Source organism: Petaurus breviceps, unplaced genomic scaffold (assembly GCF_028583685.1).
Source record: "Petaurus breviceps papuanus isolate PSGF00001 unplaced genomic scaffold, PetGlider_PUasm1.0 90977, whole genome shotgun sequence".
Lineage (NCBI taxonomy): Eukaryota > Metazoa > Chordata > Mammalia > Diprotodontia > Petauridae > Petaurus > Petaurus breviceps.
This window is the reverse complement of record NW_027187391.1, coordinates 4,795,068-4,816,909: the sequence shown is the minus strand read 5'-3', so window position 1 is coordinate 4,816,909 and position 21,842 is coordinate 4,795,068. Positions and strand designations below refer to the sequence as shown.

The 21,842-nt window shown below is 35.1% G+C and overlaps 1 long non-coding RNA gene across 2 annotated transcripts in view; it reads left to right on the top strand.

Moving 5' to 3' along the window:
• LOC138153013 (uncharacterized) overlaps nt 1–21,842 on the top strand; it is a 665,929-nt gene that overhangs the window by 498,981 nt on the left and 145,106 nt on the right. For both annotated transcript variants that reach the window (XR_011166271.1, XR_011166272.1), the window contains one exon: nt 19,154–19,239. This is a non-coding gene — a long non-coding RNA (uncharacterized lncRNA). The remainder of the gene's footprint in view (nt 1–19,153; nt 19,240–21,842) is intronic.

The following is a 21,842-nucleotide window of genomic DNA, read 5'->3' as shown; positions in this document are numbered from 1 at the left end:
CTTTCATATATTATCTTCTTTGGGGCCAAGCTTGGTTATTTTAATTTTGCAGCATTCTTATTTTATTATTGTTGTTTTTCTTTCCTTAGTTGAAGACATTGCATATATCTTTTTCTTGGGTCTACTTTACTTTGTATCAGCTTAGTCTTCCAAATCTTAAACACACAAAAGTTTCTAGAGTGAAATAGACAAGGAATAAGAAAAACCTTCAAAGATGAAAACAAATAAAATTACAAGACGACAAGTAAGTGGAATGGAAAAGAAAGACAGGTAATATAAGAACACAGGTGGCTGGAATGAAGCAGGAGTATGATGTAAGAGGAAGACTGAAAGGTAATTGTTTACAGGCAGAAAGATAAGTGTTCACAGAAACAAATGGATTTGAATGTTTAAAAGACACTTCAAAACTCTGAGAAGTCATTTTTCACTCAAAGTTACCTGCAGGGGCCTCACATACAGGAAACACCATGCTGGGCATAGGGTAATGAAACACAGTGGCTTTTGCCCTGGCATTTGCCATCTTCACTGTGGGGAGTGTCAGCTTAGGTAATTTCTATCAAATGGCCTCATTACTGTCATCTCCATCCATGGTTCATTTTAGGGCCTAGGAGAAGAAACAGCATGGGAGGTGGGAAAAGTTTCTTGAATATTTTTGCTAAACCCACTTGTCGTTATGTAAAAAAAAAAATCACCAAAGCAACATATTATGTATGACCAGCTATTTTCTAGAAGGTCATCATTTCTTTCATTTGCTTCAGGTTTTCTGATTCCTACAGAACATTTTCTGCATATTTTGCATGTGTGCGCATGCGTGTGTGTGTTTACCTTTTCTCTTAATTACAAGTAGTTAAGTTTAAAAAAAATATATATATATATATATTTAATGTAGGCTAGAATAATTAGCTGAATATCTTTCTGAACTATTAGAGCTAAGGAAAAGGAGGAAAAAATCTACATTTTGTTTCATTTCCCTTTAAACCTATGAGTTAGCAGTGAGACAGAGATTTTTTTTCATGTAAGCAACTCATGTTTTCCCTGCAGTGAAGAAAATGAGTTATGCCCACAACTGTTCGAAGTTACCTTATTGCATCAGAATCGAGTGGGGGAAGGAATCATTCTTCCCTGAATAAACAGGAAGGCCCACTTTTTGCAGATAACAGTTAAGCATGAAAATTGTAGCTGTGAATTAGTTGAATTGGAAAGGGGAAAAAAAATGAAATACAGTACTCTGAGGAGATAGATAGTATCAGTACAGCTACCATTTAAAACCAGGTCAAATATATTGCTGTATGTGGAATCCTGTCCCTGCCAGATGGTATCAATAAGTTATTTCTCCAATCAGGTCCATATGAAACAACTGATTTTTCATGAATCTCTCCATTAAAATCCCTTTATTATGGTTTCTTTATCTCTCCCCATGCTCCCGATTCCTTCATGAAGAGGAAATGTTATATCCCTTTAAAAATCATTTGTAATTCCACTTCCAATTTCATGATGCTCACAGATTTATAGTGTGACTGTTGACTCAGCTACACCTGAATGAAACTTCCACCTCCTTGTCTAATTAAAAAGAGTTGAATGGCATCAAATCAAATTGGAGAAAATGACTCAGTTTGTGGCACAGGGGAGTAGAAGTTATCCACGCAAAGTAAGTAAACCACACCACTAGGTTTCTAGATGTCAATTCAGAACAGAGTATTTTTCAAACCTGCTAGTTTCATTCGAGTGTGTCACTGAAATGTGATATTCTTTGTAAAACCATGAAGCTAAATATAAAGAAACTTAAAAAAAATCCTTGGGGAAGACCTTTCATTAGTACTTCTTTCCATATCATCTAGTCAGTGGTTTTTAATAGGCCCAAATTAATGTCTCCCTCTTTTAATTTTTTTTCTCCTAAGACTTTAAGACTTAGAGAAGTTAAGATCTGGGAAGGTCCCTAGAGATCAAGTGCAATCCTTTCATTTGCTGCTATGAAAATTACTTGTAGCCCTACAAGACTGCTTTGAACTGCCTGCACCTAGTTATGAATGAGGTACATGAAGGCCATGGATATGGACTGAAATTTTAGTTTGCAATATAAAAAACTGAGATAGATGAGTTTAACTGAATATAATAGTATAAAATCTGAAAAGAAAGAAAACCGAATCCTGGTTTAATGGCAAGAGTTGTAAAATTGTCTCTTAAGAATCTCTAAGTGTTATGGGACCCTTTGGCAATGTGGTAAAGTTTATGGATATCTTTACAATAATGTTTTTAAACATATGAAATACATAGTGTTATAAATGAAGCACATTTATTCCAATATTGTCAGCACATATTTATATGTGTGTACGTATGTATATATGTATGTGTATGTGTGTGTGTGTGTGTGTGTGTGTGTGTGTGTGCACACTAAAAACTAAGTTCATGAGGCCCAGGTTAAGAACCCTTGCTCTATGGGGAAATGATAGAAACAATGGTAAATCATAACGGAATATGACTTCTTGTCTTTGAGGTAAGATTATGCCTTATACTTACTGTAAAACTATCATGATGGGACTATGGTTCATCTAGCCTACACAGGTCCTAAGAGAAATGTTGTCATATAAGGATATTAACATCAAAGGCTAGGAATGGACTTTTTCAAACCCTAATTTCTTATTTTGTATAGAACATTATACTTATGCTGTCTAGGAATTTATTGAAAGATTTTAATCTATGCATATTTTCACCCTGTACTAGCTTTTGGTATGACAATTCCATAAATTCACTACTTGTAGTGATTAGGATTTCTAAATTTTCTTCTCTCAAGCTTCATTGACCCTTAATTTTAGAGTCCTAAAGTTTGATGACTTGACCCATATTAACTTTCTCCATATCCTTCATAATTTCATGGCCTTGAATCAAATCAATATGAGTCTTTATCTTCTCAAAATAAAAATCTTTAATATCTATTCATTTGTTTTTATTACAGCAACTCCTTATTCCTTTTAAAAAATTTAACCTTTTTTCTTATGACCTATGCCTTTCTTGTGGAACAGTAGCCTATTGACCAATAAGAATTAATAGAGTATTTATTCCTTTCCTAGCTATATGCTATGGGTAGATGCCAAGGATACTGAAGATTTCAAAAATGGTGCTTGACTTCAAGGAGCTTACAAATTAAGAGGAGAACAATTTTAGTAGCACATGAAATAAACACCAGTGAATTCAAGACAACTTGAAACTTAGTTCTTAGTTATGTGAAACAGACTGAGATTAGGCATGTACACCAAGAGTTTAAAGAAGGGAGGAATCAATGAGGATGGGCACAACATGATCCCCAAATTTCTTTTATATATTGAATTATATTTATGTAGATACTACCCACTAAAATGTAAGTTCCCTTGACAGCAGGGACTGTTTATTTTTTTTTCCATTTTTCTTTGTATCATTGTCATTTAACAAAGTGGCACATGATAAATAATAAAACTGATAAGGCAGGGAAACTGCATGGAAAAGGAAGGTATGAATTGAACTTGACCTAGAAAGAGAGCTAGAATTTAGAGAAGCAGGAAAGAATAGGTCTAACATTCCAGGATAGGGGAAGACATCCTAGCATCATGGAATGTTTGTTCAGAAAGTTGGCTTAAATAAATTGTGGTTACATGATAAGGAACAGTAGGAAATAAGGCAAAATATTATAAAGGTACACATTATAGTTGTCTTTAAAGTACATCAGGTAAAGTTTAAACTTGATTTAGGCACTAGAGAATTACAGAAAGTTTTTGATCAGGAGCAACAATGTGAAAGTAGATTTTAAGGAAATTAGCCTGTTTGTGTGGATTGTGTGGAAACCTCTTTACATGCTTTATTGCGGCATGGAGGTAAGCCTGAGTTTTACAAAGCTTTGTCAGTGGAATATGAGTACTGGTAGCTTTTCTCATGTCAGAAAGGTTTCAAATACAGTCCATTAAACAGAATATATCTGCTTTTTTTAAGGACAAGCCTAAATTCTGGGACATATCATAAATGAATGGACACTTGGTAATGTATCTTTTAGCCACCACAACCCATGAAACAAAGAACAATACAAAAAAGTGCTTAGTCCTTCACATCCTCCACCTAGAGGCAGCTAGGTAGCTCACTAGATAGAGGGTTGATACTGGAATCAGGAAGACCTGAGACATGAATTAATTTTTTAGGAACCTATGAAGAATAATAGTGTAAGATCATGAGTATCATTACATCCTAAGACAGTAAAAAGGAATGGAGGGAAATAGATGGGGCAGTGAAGGAAGACAAAGAGAGGGGGGAGAGAGAGAGAGAGAGAGAAGGAGAGAAAAAAAATGGACAAGAAGAACTTTAGAGCTACAGAACCACAAAGAGACAAAGAGATGCAAAGCTCCTGCTGAAAGAAGCCCAGCAGGTCGACAGGAAGGATCTATCACATCAGGCTGGAAGCTGAGTGCAGCACCACATGAGCCAATGATTCCTGGCCCCAACCAGTGGTGGGCAGACTTCAGGAGAGAGAATCACGAGCAGATCTGGTGGTTTCCAGAATTATCAACACATAAAAGCCAAAAAGAAAGTAAAAGTTCAGTGGGGAACTTTGTGGGAACAGGGGGACCAATGCTTTGGTCTGGCCTCTGCCCCAGGGCTAGAAGCAGTGGAGATGTGGCTGCATTACCTGGCTGTCTCAGGAGATCCTGGCTTACAGATTGCAGGGGGAGACCAAGCTACCATTCAAAGGGTAATAGCTCTTGCTTTAACCTGCTTGGATCTGGATCACAGTCTTGGATGGTGGTCCTGGGGTGTGTGACCAGAGAGCCAGAGCTTGTGTTATCTGTAGAGAGGGCACCCAACTAATAGTTCTGGCAGATGGGAAAACCCCAGCAATTTGGGACACAGCTCTCTCCGTTCTGGAAGCAGAGTTCTACTGTGTCAAAGTTCTCAAAAGCCAAGTAATTGTCTGGCAATATGAGCAAGCAGAGGAAATGTAATCAGACCATAGAATCCTTTTTTTGGGAACAAAAAGGATCAAAGCATGGAGTGGATGGCAGACAAAAAAGTCAGAACTCCTGCATCAAAAGCATCCAAGAAAAATATAAACTGGTTACAGGCCCTGGAGGAGGTCAAGAAGGATTTTGAAAATCAACTAAGAGAAGTGGAAGAAAAATGGGGGAAGAGAAATGAAAATGATGCAAGAAAATCATGAAAAGTGAGTCAACAGCCTGCTAAAAGAGACCCCAAAATATGCTGAAGAAAATAATACCTTAAAAAATAGACTAACTCAAATGGCAAAAGAGCCTCAAAAAGCCAGGGAGCATGAGACTGCCTTAAAAATCCACATTTTCCATATGGAAAAAATTTCAAAAATTCACTGAAGAGAATAACTCCTTTAAAATAAGACTGGAGCAACTGGAAGCTAATGATTTTATGAGAAATCAAGAAACTATAAAACAGATCCAAACAAATGAAAAAAAGAAGGCAATGTGAAATATCTCATTGGAAAAGCCACTGACCTGGAAAATAGATCCAGGAGAGATCATTTAAAAGTCATTGGACTACCTGAAAACCATGGTCAAAAAAAGAGCCTAGACACCATCTGTCAAGAAATTATCAAGCAAAATTGCCCTGATAATCTGGAACCAGAGGGCAAAATAGAAATTGAAAGAATTCACCAATTTCCTCTTGAAAAAGATCCCAAAAAGAAAACTCCTAGGAATATTATAGCCAAATTCCAGAGTTCCCATGTCAAGGAGAAAATACTGTAAGCAGTCAGGAAGAAATAATTTGAGTATTGTGGAAACACTATCAGGATAACACAAGACCTATCAAGGATTGGAGGGCTTGGATTATGATATTCTGGAGGTCAAAGGAGCTAGGACTAAAACCAAGAATCATCCAACCAGCAAAACTGAGTATCATGTTTCAGGGGAAAATATGGTCATTCAATGAAATAGAGGATTTTCAAGCATTCTTCATGAAAAAACCAAAGCTGAACAGAAAATCTGACTCTCAAATACAAGATGCAAAAGAAGCATGAGAAGCTAAACAGAAAAAAAAATCATAAAGAACTCATTAAATTTGAACTATTTACATTCCTACATGGAAAAATGATAATTGTAACTCATAAAACTGTTCTCAGTATGAGGATAGTTAAAGGGAATATATGTGTATATATATATGTATACATATATATGCATGCATAGGAGGGTGTATGTGTACATAAATATACATGTGAGTGTGGCATATGTATATGCATGTATACATGGACAGTGGGCACAGGATGAGTTTAATATGAAGGGATTATGTCTAAGAAATAAAATTAAGAGGTAAGAGATGAATTTATTGGGAGGAGAAAGGAGGAGATAGATTAGGGTAAAACATCTCATATAAAAGGCAAGAGAAAACTGCTACAATTGAGAGGAAGAACAGGAAGGTGAAAGGGAATGGAACAACCTTATTCTCATTGAATTTGGCTTAAGGAGGAAATAACATACACACTCAATTGGTTATTTTACCTTATAGGAAAATAGGGGGGTAGGAGATAGGAGGAGGATTATAGAAGGGAGGACAGATTGAGGTAGAGGGTAGTTAGAAGCAAATATTTTTGAAAAGGGATCAGGTCAGGGCTTCCAGGTAGCACAGCGAGTAAGAGCACCAGCCCAGTGTCAGGATGACCTGGGGATCAAATCCGGGCTCAGATACTTAGCCCCACACCCAGAAATAACTGGCCGTGTAACCTTGAGCAAGTTACTTAACCCTGATTGCTTTAAAAAAAAAAGAAAAGGGATAGGGTCAAAGCAAAAGGGGACACCCAAAGAACATCCTTAACTCTAGAACCATGTACCTACTTCTCATCCTTATAAAAAATTTTTTTAAGAATGATACATACCTGCATCAAGGGCATTTTTGGAGAGCTATTTGAAGAGAACAGTTAGGCTTTCATAAGTCCTTTTATTTACAATTATACAATTGACTGAAATATATGTAGAGAGAATATAATGTCTCACTGTACTTGCTAGTTGAATATTAAAAAACAAATGATTTGGTACAACAAACCACTTCCTTAAGTGCAAGAAATCATCTCCATTTCATATATCAACATTATGTAAGAGTTATTGAAAGATTTGACTAGAGATAAACCTTTGTTTGACTACTATAAATATCAGGAAAGACATAAAAAAGAACACACACAGAATGCAGAGTTCAAGTTTAAGAAACATCTCCTATAGATGGTTAAATCCTCCAGATGCTCTGGTTTATGCATACCATCATACCGATTAAATAAATCCCCTAGAATATCGCAAGCCTCCTAAATGAGTTTCATAATCACTCTAACAAGTTTGGTTTTACTATCCACAAAGGATAGGGGAAAAACCCACCACTAAATGGATTATGAAAGCTTATTCTTCAGAGTATGATATGGAATTGATTGGACAACCTATAAAACTTGTCTGTTGGCATATATATGTATGCATGTATATGTATATGTATATGTATATATGTTTAGACAGATACCACAAATGAATAATAAGTTGGTTCCAGAAGTGAAAAGGGGAGTAGGCTTGATTGCCTTTGGAAAATTCATTAATGTTCTTTAATGACCAGACACTTCTTCCTGAAGTAAAAGTCCATATTTTGAATATCAATTTTCTGTTGAATATCATAGAATATTCCAGTCTATGATGAATTAAAATTGATTATTCAAAGGATAATCAAGGGGACTGGGGGGGCATTAATGATAGTAATCACATTACAAATAAGGAATTACAAAGGAGAAGCAGTACAAAAAATGTCATTAAAATAATGTATGACACATAAAGCATATATATCACATTATGTGAGGCAAAAAGCTCCATTGGTATTCTAATCTGAACAGACAAACAGGGAGAACCAAAAACATAGTTTTTGGACCCTCTGTGATGATAATTTATTGACAGACATGGACAAAGAGTCCCACAAATAAGAAGGTGTATATGATTTATGATCTTCCTTATTGGATAGAGTGTACACATATCAATGAAACCAACAATTTAATTTGATTTTGATAATGATAGTGAGTTGTGATAAAAAATTTTAAAAAAGGCTTCAAGAATATTTCAGGAAGGGCAAAGACTGGGAGATTGGGCATTTTTTTTCATGGATAGTGTTATCCACAATTGGGGTACAGTTGAGGAAAGTTGGTGAGCTTAGGAAGATTGGTTGGCTAATATGATGAATCCAGGGAGGCCTCTAAGGCTTCAGGAAACCAGAGCTCTCAAAATTAATTAATGGTAAGGCTTAAAATCTAGCAAGTCAGAGATTTTGAGGAAGTGGCACTAGTGAACACCAACATTAAAGTATGCTTTCATACTAGGAGATTCCCTTTGTATATTTATATTTTTAGTTCTTAGAGACTATGGGGTGACTTTAGGCCACTCACTTATTTGTGTTGTTATAGTTAGAAACTGGTCAGACATGTAGAGCTATGCCCTGTCTCTTGTTTGAGGCAAGGGATACATATAATGACTACTAAGAGGTTCTTGCACTCTTTCAGCTGGGTCATATCACAGTTTTATACAAAGTTAGAATTATGTTTTCTGTTTATTTTCAAGACCCTTCTTGATCACAATAAAATTTTGTTGGTAATTTTGACTGGAAACATTGGATTTGAGCAGTTTGAGAACTGTTTAACAGTGATTCCCAATTTTCTTTCTTAGATGAAAGTTGTATTTCATGTATTTACTGATTAATTTTATTTTAATAGATGAATAGAAACAAATAAACCAGCTACAAATGTATTTCCTCAAAACAGCTAAGCAAAAAGAAAAAGAATTATAGTGACTGATATTTGATGTTACTGGGAACTTTTACAATTTACTTGTTCCAAAAAAAGAAAGTTTTGCCTGTTTAAAATTTAATAAGCTAGTGCCAATTTAGTCTATTGTCGTTAAACAGATTTGTTGCTATTTATTATTTACTTTTACTTAGTTAAAAGGTAATATGTCTAGGGTGGCACAGTTGATAGTGAACTGGACCTGAAGAAAGGAAGATCTGAGGTCACCAGTCTCAGACACTTGCTAGTTGTGTGATTCTGGAAAAATCATTGAACCTCAATCTGTCTCAGTTTCCTCATCTGTAAAAGAGGCGTAGATAATACTACATACCACCTAAGGTTGTTGTAAGGATGAGATAAAGCACTTTGCAAAGCTCAAAGTATTATAGCCCTATGCAAATTTAAGTTATTGTTATTTTCCTACATCTATTTTCTTTAGGTGTATCACTTAATATGAATATTCTCACATTTCTTCCTATTTATGATTTTCAAATCATTAGGTTTACGATTTGTTTTCAACTTTTCCCTATCACTAAAGTTGTAAATATTTTTGTACTTATAAGTCCTCTTTTCCTGTGAATAGATTCCTTGATGTCTAAACTGAATAATGGGATCACTGGGTCAAAGGATATGGATATTATTGTTATTCTTCTTGCATAATTCCATATTGATTTTCAAAACAGATGAATTGACAATTCTATCAGAAGTTCATTAATATGACTTTTTCCCACATCTTTGTCAACATTATTTTTCTTTTTACAATCACTCTAAATCTCTTGAGTGTAAAGTAATACTTTAAAATTTTTAATGTATATATGTATTTTTTTACAATTAATTTTGAACTGTTTTCAGATGTTTGTTGATAATTTGTGTATTTATTCATATTATTTGACCACTTAAATAGCTCTTAGAGATTTGTGTCAATATTTTATGGGTTTTGTTCACGGGACTTTTCTTTGGAGATCTTCAATGCAAAGTGGTTTTTTTTTTTTCATTCTGTGTCTTTTCTTCTTATTCAAGACAATAAATATTTTAGAGCTTTATTATCCTATTGGTATAGTTAAAATTATTTTGTGCTAAATCAATATGCTTTTCTTTTCTTTTTTTTTGTCCCCTTGCACAGCCTTACTAACTTTAAAATTTATCTCTATTTTAGGGGCGGCCAGGTGACACAGTGAGTAAGAGCGCTGGCCCCAGTGTTGGGAGACCTGGGATCAGTTCCTGCCTCTGATACTTGGCACCCACACAAAAATAATAATAACTGGCCGTGTAACCTTGAGCAAGTTACTTAACCCCTATTGCTTTAAAAAAAAATTATCTGTATTTTGATAGCTTTCTTCTTGTTTTACTTCTCTTCCTCCCCTAGTACTTCTTCCTTTCCTATTTTCTCTTTTCTTTTCCTCTTAGCCCACATTCATAGTCTCTTCAGATTTACAGTATTTTTTAATGCTTTTTGGAGGTGGGAAGGCAGGACATTTGGGGGTAAGTGATTTGCCCAAGGTCACATGGCTTGTAAGTGTTAAGTGTCGGAGGCTGGATTTGAACTCAGGTCCTCCTGACTCCAGGGCTGATGCTCTATTTACTGAATCACCTAACTGCCCCTATAGTACATTTTCTATACACTATTTCATTATGACTTTATGAAAAAAATAAAGCAAGTATTGTATTTATTTGACAGATGAGGAAACTGAGGCTTTGAGACATTTAGTGACTGGCTCATGGTTATGTAGCTAGTAAGCATTAAGGTTTTGATTTGAAACTGGATCCCTGTGATCATAGATTAAGAGCAAGAAGAGACCTTAGAGACAACATGGTTTGCTTATTTTACAAAGGAGGAAACTGAGATCCAAATAAGTAATTTATCCAAAGTCATATAGTAGCCTTGTTAGGATTTGTACTCAAGTCCTCTGACTCAGAATCCAATACATTTTCTCTTATGTTGCATTGTTTCCTTGGGAATATCTTTTGCTTCCAAGATCAATGGCTTCTCTATCTGAGTGCTAGGAACAGTTTGATGTCATGTCTTCAAATTTTGAGATTTCATTGGTTATTTCAAATTTCAATCAGACTAGACATGCTTTAGATTTGTGGGGAACTATACTCTTTAAACTTCTCCACTTTCAGAAAATGTATTTTTGTTTATTACGATTCTTTTCTCTAAGTCAGTTCATATGTACTCAAAATAGTTTTCTTCAACCCTTACTAATGTTGTTTGTTTTTTTTTCTTTTTGTTGTAGGAATTTGTCTGTTTTTGTGAAAGTCACAATAGATCACATGAATTGATTCCTCTTTAATCACATGTGCATTTACTCACCATTGAGACCTAGAAGAGACCTCAGAATCCATCTAATTCAACTCTCATTTTGCATGTAGAAATGGAGGCCCAGGATCAAATGAGCAATAAGCATCAATCAGAGTTGAGATTTGAATCCAGACCTTTGGTCTCCAGATTCATTGCTCTTTCTAATTGCTTTTTCTCTTACCAAGCTTTAATAGACAGCATTTGCCCTTAAAGAAATCGTGTTCCCTTCCTTCAAAGAGATTTCATTCCCTTATAGTGCTTTGACAGATAATATATATTTTTTTAATTCCTTGGCTGCAGAATGTATAATAATTCAGAAGAAACCTGAAACTACTCCTCTTATTTTATGTTTATTTCCTAAATTTTGTGGTTTTTTTCTATCTTAATTTTGGTATAATCAATTATTATTTAAAAAGTAATTTTTTCAATGAAAAATGCTGTATGAGATGATATATCTATTTAAACAATATCCAGGAGTTAAGCAGGCAGGAATAAGGGAATTACAAAGGAATGTAGAAATTGGCAGTTTTACCATACATTCTGGAATACTACAGACAACTTTTGACAGGGCAAGAAGACATTGATGATAAATGACTATGCAAAATACCAGTGTCAATGCTCGATTATCTGCATACCTGATGAATTTTGCCTGCAAGATCTTATTGCCATAATTAAGTCAAGTAAATAATAAAGTCATTTGGAAAGTACTTCCTCTATTTCATTTAATTTTATTCTCTCATGATGCTCACAGTTCAACAACAACAACAATAACAACAACTAAAATATTTTTAACCCAAATATTTAATTCCCTACTTTGGGGAAAGTGTCGACTATAAATATAATATATTTAAGGTAATTAAGCTGTGGTTGGTACTTTTCCCTAACCTGCAGGGGACACTACCCATCTCCAGCATGGAAAAGGGATTAGAGAAGAACCCTGAGCAGTGGAAAGAAAAAAAGTGTAAAACTTTCTAGTTCCTCCTCATTAAGGTTTTCATAGGTTGCTTGGCCTTATTTCATCTTAATTTCTATGGATTCTGAAGGATGATTACTGCATCAATATTAAAATAGGGATGGGGTAGAGAATGGACCTGTGATTTCCTTGAAATGGGAAACTCCCAGGTATGGAAACTCCTTCTACTGATGCAGGTTAGCACCTTCTCTATGGTTTATAGTTTTCAAGAGTTGCCTTGGACACTAAGAGGTTAAGAAAGGAAAAGGAAGGGGATAACTATTTATTAAACGGCTACTAATGTGCAAGGCATTGTGGTAAGGGCTTTTCACAAATAATAACTCCTTTGATCTTTACATAAGTGCTATTATTATCCCTTCTTTTTACAGGTTAAGAAACTGAGGCATACAGAGGTTATGTGACTTGCCTAAGGGTTACAGAGCTAGCAAATATCTGAGGCTGGATTTAGACTGCAGTCTTCCTGACTTTTGGCCCACTGCTCCATTGACTGCACCACCTTGATGTCTCCCCATGTCAGAGGCTTAAGTGAGCCCAGGCCTTATGGCTCTGAGACCATATCTTTACCAATTATGACACACTACCTCTCTCAATATTAAAATATTATTCTTACTAAGTTTATTAAATGTTATTAGCATTTATTTATCTTCATGATGTTAAATCTACATATGCCTTTTAGAATAATTTTTTTGTTTTTCTAGACAATATCAATGAGCTTTCCCATGTACTGTCATGTTTGAGGTAATAATAATAATAATGATAATAAATTTTAAAAAGGTAAATAATTTTGAGTGATATAATTGTAATTATATAGATACAATAATATAAGTTTAAGGCTCATAGATTAAAGCTAAAAATGACTCTAAAGGTCAACCTCCTCAATCACTCAGTATTTCATGACTACAACTCTGTGAGGTTGGCAAGACATGTTATTTCCTAAATTTTACAAGTGGGTTAATTGAGGTTTAGAAAAATGTATTATTTCCTTAACAGTAAGGAATAGAACAAACAGCACCTTACCACCAAGGTTGGGGGGTTGGGTGGAGACTTAAACAAAATGTTATCTCCTCAAACCCATTTTATTTTGTTTTATTAAATAGTACAGGAAGAATAAGGATCTGACCTTCTTAATGATTTGAGTTGTATCACTTTCTGGGTAGAGGGAGTGTTCATGAATGAGAGAATTAGTAACAGCTGGGTCAGACACCATGACCATATGTGCTTCCTTTTTAAAAAGCATTTGAGAAGTCACTATAGACAGAGAGTATTGATAGTAAAGTTGAGTCAGTTTATTTGCTACCATCTAACAGAGCATCAGAGTTCTTTTGAATAGGATCTCTGACCACAATTAAATTTTGAAAGCATTGATAAGTTGAGGCCAAGGATCTGAGGCCCAAGTCTTTGGGGCATGTGAAAAAGGTACCCAAAATCATATTATTTCAGAATTAGAAAGAACCTCAGAGGTTGTCCCCTCTGTAACATGTCCGGCCAGTGGTCATCCACTTTTTTGCTTGAAAGTATTCTTTAAGGGAGAATTTCCTGTCTCCTTAGGAATTAATTCCACTTTTGAATACCTGTAATTGATAGAAAAAAATCAAATCTAAATATTACTGCTTTATAAATTCCATCCTTTATTTTTAGTTCTCTCCCATGGAGCCAAACAAGACAAATTTGATCTTTATTATGGCAGACTTTCACATATTAAAAGTCAGCTATTCTGATCCTTCTAAGTCTTCTCTTGACTAGAATTTTGTTCAATCCTTCTTCATGTGAACTTGAAGCCAGTTACTTGCTTTCCCTTTAGATACTTAGGAACTTAACCTTGTTATTAAAATTGACACCCAGAGATGAATACATAATATTCAAGATGTGGTGTTACAGGTTAGAATAGAGCAGGATTCACTTGCACACTTCAATCCACCACCAGCCCAAGCTACTGTTCCTCATTTAATGCAGTTCAAGTTTTGGTTGACATATTTTTTTGAATCTGACATCTCCTAAAGTTCCACTTTTTTTCCCCAAACTTCTATCAAGTCATGACTCTTGTATTTTGTACTAAAAAGCTGATTCTTTGTATAAGTATAAAATTTTGCATTTACCTATATTACATTTCCTAATATTAGATTAAGCCCAGTATTCCAGCCTGTCAAGATCTTTTTTGTCCTAATTCTGTTATCACATACATTAATTATCCCTTTAGCTTTTTGGCATCTGCAGATTGGATAAGCTTACTATCTGTGCCTATACAACATACTAATAAAACGTTGGCTATCTCAGAACTAAGCATGATTCCCTGGGATGTCTAGATTCCTCCTTCCCAGTTGACATCAAACTTTTCATGTGACCATTCAACCAATTCTGAATTTCTCAAACTGTAATATTGTTTAATCTACATCTCTTTATTTTTTCCAAAGAATAGTGAAACAGACTTTATAAATTCTTTAAATTTATAACTAGATAAATTATATGCATAATTAAGTAGTTCCATGACCTACCAGACTGGTAACCCTGTCAAATTATATCTGTCATAGCCCATGATACTTAGAGTAAAGATACAAAAACCAGCATGGGGTCCTTTGAATCCTGAAAGCCTGGACAGTCAGGGAAGGACTGAAAGTTTTCTTCTACGATGCTTAAAGGGAAATAGAAGCCCACAGAGAGCTGTTGTATTAACCATTACTATAAATTTCTTCTATATTCATCATTTTACCCTAGTCTCTCATACAGCCTAATAGCTTTCTCAAGGATTTTCTCAGACCTTTTGTTTAAGGAATACATTTCCCCTACTTTGCCCTATCAAACAGTTTATCAACAATCAAATATTAAGTATCTACAATGCCTTAGGTGTTGTTCTAGACAATAGTCTTTGCCTTCAAGGAACTCAAAGTCTAGACAAAGTAGATAGCATATACACACATACATACATGACTGTATATGTAGATAGATAACATAAGACAATTTGAGGGATGGGGAAAGGTATTAGCTGGGGTATCAGGAAGAATTTCATGCAGAAGGTGGGGTTTCAACTGAATCTTGAAGGAAACTAAGAATTTGGGGAGATAGAGATGAGGAGATAGTGTATTTTAAGCAAAGGAGAATACCTAGTATAAAATCAGAGGCAGAATATTGCTTACCATATATGAAGAAGTGCAAGATAACCAATCTGGCTGGACTACAATGTGCATGGAAAGAAGCAATGAGCAATTATTCTGGAAAGGTAGGTTGTAGCCAGATATGGAAGGTTTTAAATACCCAACAGAGGAGTTTATATTTGATCTTTTGGGTAATAGGATGCCCCTGGAATTTATTGAACAAGGGTCAGCTTTGCTCTTTAAGAAAATTACTTTAGCAGCTGTTGCAAAGGATAGATTAGAGAGGGGTGAGACTCAAGTCTAGGAGAAAAACTAGGTTATTGCAATAGTTCAGATACCCTTCATGATAATAGCCCATCTTAACTATCTCTTCCCTTTAATTTTTAACACCTTGCGCCTCAGGCTGGCAAACCGAACACAGTGTAAACCTTAGCGCCTCTATGCAGTTGACCTAATGTGGCACACGGTGTCTTGAACAAAGTAGATGATTAATAGATACTTTAGAATGGGAGTTCTTAAAGTGGGGTCTATGAATATACCCTTCACATATATATATATATATATATGTATATACACACATACATATGTGTGTTTGTATGTTTAAATTAGTGTATAAATGCATATGTATATAGATTGTGTATTTCAAAATACTTTATTTTCTTTGTAATCATATATTATATATGTATTTGATTATATAATCAAATATATATAATCATATAAAAAGGAAAAGAATTGCTGTTTAGTATTCAATTTGGTTTGTGATTTCATCACAAGTGTGGAAGAAATGGGAATAAGCTACCTCTTGATATCAGTTGCAACTTCTATGTAGACCTTATTGGTTTTATGAGTTGCCATGGTGGGAACAAATAAAGCAAAAACATCACTTTATGGTCAAACTAGAAAATGATGAATTACTCTGAATTTAGGTACCTATATGGTACTCACGTGAAAGATGTAAATTCTATGGCTCATACCAAGCTCCAGAAATTTCAGGCTTCCTAAGGCCTGCCAAAACTTGAATTCTCTTGGCATAGCTTTTGAGAAGCCAGGGTCACTTCCATGCTGTGACAAGGCATTGGAAAGGGACTTCAGTGGAGGCTCAATAAATATTTGTTGATATATGATATAGTGTTCAGAGTAGCAGAAAGGTCCTAATGTATTTAACACATATGCCCTATCAGCTGAATATAATCTGAGACAGAGGCTGTAAAAATGATCAGAGGCCACCCCTAAATGGTAGTGAGATAATAAACCAATGTTTGGGAAGGACAAATAAAAGTTAAGTTAAAAACAGGGTAATCAAAATTGATACTAAATGACTTGCATTTATAGAGCAGGTGTTACATAAATTTGTTTTGTACTTCTGTACTTTTAGACTTGTTTTTCACATTGGAGAGGCTTAGTGTGGAGAATGCTGGACTTGAAATCCATGACTCCTCACATTGAGTGACATGACACTTATGAGTTGTGTGACCTTGAGCACATCACTTAATTTTTCTGAGCATCAGTTTCCTAACCCATAAAATGGTAATAATATTACTTACCTCATAGTGTTGTTTTAAAGGTAATGTAGCCATGGTGCCTTTCAAACTCTAATTATATTAATCTGAACTTATGTTTTCTAAGTATAAAATAAATTTTTGTTATTTTCTAAATAAATAACATTTTTTGTTAAAAAAAAAAAAAACAACAAGGAGTAAATGGATCACACAGGACATCCCTGCTTTTCCATGATGGAAGGCAGGCCTACCTGTGTCATTCTAATGAAGCACCACTAATTGCCTAGTGGCAACAGCAGCCTGTGAAGAAGAAAAAAGTACCAGGGAGGAATTGACAAGTATTCCCAGAACTTTCACTGAAACTGCCACCCCTTTTAAGTGACAGAAATGTCACAGGCACAGATAATCAAACAGGAAAGATCAATGTGACCTCAAGGCATCAGGGAAGTTTTGTAAATATCTTCCCACTATATAACATTTTGATACTCCCCCCACTGGGTTTCTTGTTTTACTTTCTTGTATTTTATCTGCTTTCTTCTTGATCTTCTGTCATCTGTCTCCTTGTACAAATTTGCTCCAGCAGTTTCTTTCTATTTTCACCAAGCCTTGCTTCCACCTTTGCTTAGTTGTCCCAGTTTAATCCTGTTTTAACACTTTATTATTTCCCCATTGTTTTAGCTCTTGCCTTCTCCTGATCTGCTGATTCATTGTTTTTCAGGTCAGGTTTTATACCTCTCTGTGAAACCTAGTGCAAGCAAACTTTATTTTAATAAAATGCCTGTGGATTTTGTAACCCAGGGAAAAATAACTAAGAAAGATTCTGAGAATTCCAAAGCTGTGTCAACTTTAAAGTCAAGGCCTACCACTCGATCCATATGTTTGTCTGAAGAGATGTTTAGTTAATGGAATTTTAATTTAAAAAATTTTTAAAATTCTGTTCTTATTTAAAATTTTATCACTATATCACATACTGTATAGATATACATACATATATGTATGCATGAGTGTATATACATACATACCTATCCATATACAGGTACACATATGTACACATGTACATACATGTATACATGTATATGTACACATACCTACATATATACACATGTAACACACATATATGTTTTTTCTCCCCCTAAAGAAGGAATTTTGCTTCTGTCGATACTTTTCTCACAAATATTTAGACATTCAAACATTCTGTCTGATGAAGTGCCAGTATCTCTTGACAAGTGTTAGAGGGTTAGGAGAGAGACACATAATTTAGCACTAAAACCAGAAAAGGTACTTCAATGTAAGTTTCCTGGTACATTTCATTGGAAATAACCAGGTTGAGCAGATTCTGTGAAGGGCCAAGGCCCAGAGCAAAGACTGACTAGAGAAGAGCTGCAAATTGATATCGAAAGCACATTGCTGTTGTTCACTGTGCACTGTTTATAAAAATATCAGCAATGCACATTTTTAATCTAGTGAAAATTTGGCAGTACCACTGAAATCCTTTCTAGCAGAGCATTCAAAATGACTTTAAATAAACAGAGCCAGCAGCCAGGAAATGCAAACGGAAGGCAAATTTACAGCAGTAAGCAATAGCTACCAAACTGCTCTTACCCCTGCTTATAGTTAAATAATTTACTCTTCACCACCATTAAATGTTTTAAAATCATCATTTGTGTGTAGATGTGAGCTTTTTTATCCTGGTATAATTATTCCTTCTGGCCGCTCTGGGTGTTTAATCCTGTAAACAGATCCAGGTTCTCCCCAGGTTGTTAGTAGATAGTTTGGATGCCAGTAAATGGTCCCTTTACCCATGACAGAGCCAAAACTAGAATTGTAAATGGCTCCCAGTCTTCCTCTACAAATGAGTGATGAGACAGATGCTGCTAATGTAAGTTAACATAGAGCTTTTCATCACAAGGCTCCTGCAATGTATATAAATGTCTTTACCTAATTCTCCAGACTAGCTTTATAATATAACCTGACAGCCCAGTCTATCCCAATATATTCAATTGCTGCCTGTTGTGCTGGATATTGATATATGCTTTTGCTTATTATATACTAGTAGAGATATGGGTAAGAACTAGACTCATGACTTCATTGGTATAGGAAATGTTTGGATGAAGAAACTCCTACCAAAGCAAGGTGGCACCTCCTTTTCAACTTCTAATCTTAGAGAATTCCTAAAGTATGGAGAAGTTAAGCAACTTTCCTCACATCCTGTAGCCTAGACATGAGCCCAAGTCTCGCTACATCTTAGACACTCTCTAAACATTATGACAAGTAACTACTATACTACATGCATTATCTAAAAGAAAATAACTGTTTTTTCATCGACTAAAATACCATAGCTGCTTATACATTTTCTTCTTGAAAATTAATAAAATGAAGGAGGTTCATAAAATACAGAACCATTAAATAAGGAATACAATTATAAGGAAGTGAATTTCACCTTGTCATGACATTTCAGCACTAAGATCCAGTTCAGTATAAGTCTTATTAGTACTGTTTCATCTACAGAGGTAGTGGATGGAGAACTTGACCTGGAATCGGGAAGACTTGTATTCAAATTGGACCTCAGATGCTAAATAGCTGAGTAACTCTGGGTAAGTCACTTAACCTCTATCTGACTGAATTTCCTCAATTGTAAAATGGGGATTATAATAGTACATACTTTCTGTGATTGTTGTGAAGATCAAATGAAATAATATCTGTAAAGCACTTAGCACAGTACCAGGCACTTAGTAGGTGCTTAATAAATGCATGTCTTTTCCTCCCATTCATTCCTTTAGAAAACCACATTACAATTTACAATCACCTCTAAACAAAAACTCCCTGAGGCAAGACCTATGGCTCATTTATCTGCCTTTAAATCTAGAAAAGTACCTTGAACTTGATAGAAGTTAAATAAATGTTTATTCAATGAATGAGTCAAGCATGATCAATCATTTGCTTACCTCTTGTTTATTAGCAGAGCAGTTTCTTTTATCACATTCCATTTATTCAGTTATCCATAAAATGCTATTCTGTATGAGCTATAATGCTCACCTATTCATTGATTAGACAAGTATTCAATAAACGTTTACTATATGCAAGATTATATGCAAAATATGGAAGATATTGTGATCATAGAATTGATAAGACTTAGTCAATGACTGTGCTAGAGAAGTCATTGTTTAGTCACTTTTTTCATTCAGGTCCAACTTTTTCAGACCCTGTGTTGGGTTTTCTTGGCAAAGATATTGAAGTGGTTTGCCATTTCCTTCTCTAGCTCATTTTATAGATGAGAAAACTAAGGCAGGGGAAAATAAAACAACAACAAGAAGAAAGATGACCCCAAATTAAAAAAAAAAGACTAAGGGAATGATGGTATTACTGGTGAAAAGAAGGAAATGAGAAGCTTGAGTAGGTTTAGAGGGAATGATAAGAGCATGATTTTTAACATATTGAATTTGTAATGATGATGACACATTTCCTGAAGAACACAGGAGATGTGGGTCTGGAACTCTGAAGAGAGGTTGGGATTAACTTGGGAGATGTAATGAATAAAGTTGTTAGAGTGAGCAAACTAATTGAGAGTACAGTGAACCTAGAAAGCTAAGGATTGAAAGCCCACAGTAAGGGGCAGAGTAGAGCCATAAATAGAGACAGAAAAGAGGTTCTTTTGCCTTGTTTTGCTTTTTTGCTTTCATTTATATGTTGTTTTCCCCCTAGAGAATATAAGTGCCTTGTGGGTAGGGACTGTATTTCTTTTTGTCTGTATTTATATGCCCATGACTTAGAATAATGTTAAGCAATAGCTAGTAAGACCCCTTTGATGTTGAAGTTGAGTGTTTTTCAGTCATCCTGAACTATGTCTTGCCACTGGATTGAAATGACTCTGGAGGAGAGAGTGAGGCTGACCTTTGTACAGCCCTGGCTCACTTAAATCCAATTCACTTGCAAGTGAAGACATCACCCTCTTCTAGAACAAAGGACAAACAAAGCAAGCACTTCATGACCCCATTTGGGATTTTCTTGGCAAAGATACTGGAGTGGTTTGCCATTGCCTTTTCATTTTACAGACAAGAAAACCGAGGCAAACAAGATTAAGTGACTTTTCCAGGATCAAAAAGCTAGCATCTAAAGCTGATTTAAACTCAGGAAGATGAATCTTCCTAACTCCAAGCTGTGCTCTCTATCCTTTGAGCCATGCAGCTGCCCCACTAAGACTCCTACTAAGTACATAATATGTGCTTGTTGACTTGGTTATAGAGATAAGAGGAATATCAGGAGAATGTGATATCCTGAAAGCTAATGTAGGTGATAATATCCAATGAGAAAGGGGGGTCAATAGTGAATAAAACTGTAGAGTGGTCATTGGCCATTTAAACTGTCCATTTGAGTCTTAGAAGTCACTGTTGATTATAGAAGAAGCAGTTTTAATAGGGTGGAAAGGAGAACAGAAGTCACCAAAGGATTAAGGAAAGAGTAGGTAAAAGGAAATAGCATTAGCTCATATTTATATAGTGTTTTAGGGTTTGGAAAATGCTCTACATACATTATCACATTTTAAGGATGGTGGAGGTAATTCTATAGACAACATTTCCCAAAAGTTTAGCAGGGAAGCAGAAGAGACAGAGAGATTGAATAATAGATGGATTAAAAGAATCAAAGACAGTTAACTAAGGGAATAAATCTTTGAATCAAATTTCTCCAATAAAGATGTGTTAAGATTGATAGATCTAGAACCGGTTCAAATACTTATGAGTAAGAACCATTCTGCAACAGATAAATGATGAAAGGATATGAAGAGGCAATCCTCCCCCCCAAAAAGAAACAGAAGCTAGCAACCATCATCTTAAAAATGATACAAATCACTAATAAAAAGAGAAATGCAAATTAAAATAATTTTGAAGCTTCACTTCATTCACATAGGATCAACAGAGATGACAAAAAAGGAAAATGACAAGTGTGGGAAAGACATGAGAGAAAAGGCATACTGATGCATTTTTTATGAGCTATGAATATTGGTCTAGCCACTCTGGAAAGCAATTTGGAACTATATTTAAAAACAATAAACTAGCTATTTATACTGCTTTTCCCACTGATACCACTGCTAGGCTTTTACCACCCAAAGAGATAAACATAAGAGGGGAAAGACCATTTTTTTATTATATCAAAGAAATGGAAACTAAAAGGTGGCACCCATCAGTTGGAGAATGGATGA